Raw genomic sequence first — 2,549 nt, 5'->3', positions numbered from 1 at the left:
TATTGGGGAATAACGACCATATTATCCAGCCATATATCCAGGAATATCCAGCTGCCCAGCCACTCAACAGACAACACGGCCCAGCCAAGTTGACAGACAACTTTAACTACCATATCCCAGTTTGGGCCCTTCCAGATTGAAGGACAAGAATCCAGGAGTGACGGATGCGTACACCCTGAGATCTCTGTGAAATCCCAGAGAGGAACCCTTGCCCAAGCACTCCACCTGGCATGGCTACAGGCAGGACAGACTGCAACAGACTTACTCTCCTATCCCATGGAGAAAAATTTTGATGAAATATTTAAGCCATAGTAAGCTGTACAGAAGAAATGTAATTTTGCTTCATTGAAAATTTTATACAATCATTGGAAAGAGCATTAATTATTTTAAAGAATAGACAATGCCAAAAATTGCCATTGACTTATCTCTTTGGGTTCTGATCTTGCAAAGCCTTGCAATGAGCAATGCTTCTGACTCAAGGGACTAAGATTCTATTGAAGACTTAGTAGATAACTGTGTGTCATCTGCTTCCAGCTCAGGTCCTCATAATTGACTGCAGGAACATGTTGGTGACCCTACCTCTGCCTTACCCTTAGCAGTGCCAGGGAATTCCCTCACCACTTCCACGAGTGCCAAATATATATCTGTGGCCTTCATATAGTGGCCAAAAGGATTAATTCTCACAGGTTGGTATTAGATTACCTACCTTTTTTTTTTTTTTTTTTTTTACGTTAACAAAGGGAAGAGCTTCCATTTTGGCCTGGGCACCCCCCACTCCTGCTAGCAAGGCCATGCTCCAGATTATATAGCTCAGAGCTCTGCCCTGGTATACTTGATGATGTACTTTGCAGAACCACAAGCTTTCTTAATTCATTGTGAATGATAAAAATCTGCAAGTGGGACCTTCTGCAAAAATAACAAAATTATGGAAAGAACTGAGTATTTTACAATATCCAAGAAACCAGAGCAACAGACATGCTTCACAGGCACAGAAACAAGGGTAACTCAGGAAAATTCAACAGTAGGTATTCTATCTAATGTTCTATATAATGAAAGTGTATTAACGAGACTTAGAGTCGGATCCGACTCCACGGCAGTGAGTTTGGTTTGAGCAGGAAATCACTCAGCCTTGGAGTCTAGTTCCAAACTCCCAAACTAATAGGACGTACACTGAGATAGGTTCAAGTAGGGTAAGGTGACAAGTATCTAACCAAGCAGCTAGGCCGGGGACACAGTAGCACAACAAACAGAAGGGTGTGTGCGCACAGGGCAGGCTGCAGGCAAAAAGTGCCTGCTGCACAGGCCATTCAGCCTGCGACTCCTGCCCTCCCCCCCGCGGCACAGAATACAGCACATACACGTTTTAACATCTCCTCATACGTGAAATCCCAAGATTCCCTGTGTAAGCAAAAATGTACACACTGCAAACAAATAATGCAACCTGAAGTACAGTTTAAACCCAAACCCAAAGTTGCAGCTTCTCAAAGGCTAATCCAATGAAAGTCCTCAAGATCTTAATATCATAGGGCCACTCCTTGAGTTGAACTCCTCTCGGTGAAGGTCACAGTGTATATAGAACTGCTATGAGGCTTTGAGATTCCAAAATCTATGGACTTAAGTTTAACCTTAAAAACCGCCAATGTAGAGTATTATGTACAAATTGAAGAATCAAGACAAAACAACATACAGGCGCCATCAGTGTCATCACCCACTTCTGGTAGAGCACTCCCCTGCTTGAGTTCTAAGGTGCTCAGAGACACACAAGGAAAATGTTGGGGTGTGGACATGGGGCACTCACCTGTCATCATGGGAATGTCTCTGTTCACCTCTAACCCCAGGTGCCCAGACCCATTTATTCTGGCCTATGGAGGAGAGGCACAGATGCTGGTCACAGCTACAGGCCTTTCCAGTATTCTGAAAGGCCAGTTGTGTCTCAGTGATGAATCAGATGGAGAAAAATCAGTGAATCTCAATGGGCATCAGTGGCTTTCTGAAGCTCTACCCATTATAATCCTCTTTAAAAGAAGAGACATTGAAATGGGAGCATGAACCAGACCTGATGGTGGTAGCTAAAGCCTGAGGCTCTGTGTCCTCTAGGCACTGAGGAATAGGCAGGGTGAAGCATCCAATCTGGAGGCCTGACTTGGGAAGGTTTAAGAGCTCCAGACTTACCTCCTGAGGATTCAAAATTCATTTGCCCCAATCACTGTTTCTAGTCAGGCTCCAAGTAACTTTTTGTTCCCCCTCAATGTGCACAGCATGGTCAGCAGGAGAGTGCATCACATAGACAGGGCCCAGGTTACTTCTAGTTCTCTCAATGTGCAGAGTATACTCAGCAGAAGAGTGTATTGAGCTATTAAAGAAACGTTTGGATACAACTCACGGTGCATTCCCGAAACTGGGTAAAGTCAAAACTCAACTATTTCCCCCACCCTGGTTAGGACAGATGGTTAGGATAAATAGGACCCTGGTTGGAAATAAATAAGTAAACATAATTACTCTCAACTATTTCCCCACCCTGGTTAAGACAAATAGGACCCCAGTTGGAG

The sequence above is a fragment of the Orycteropus afer genome, unplaced genomic scaffold (assembly GCF_000298275.1).
Source record: "Orycteropus afer afer isolate SDZICR_OR568_19922 unplaced genomic scaffold, OryAfe1.0 scaffold00287, whole genome shotgun sequence".
Taxonomy (NCBI): Eukaryota; Metazoa; Chordata; class Mammalia; order Tubulidentata; family Orycteropodidae; genus Orycteropus; species Orycteropus afer.
Note: the sequence above shows the minus strand (reverse complement) of the source record.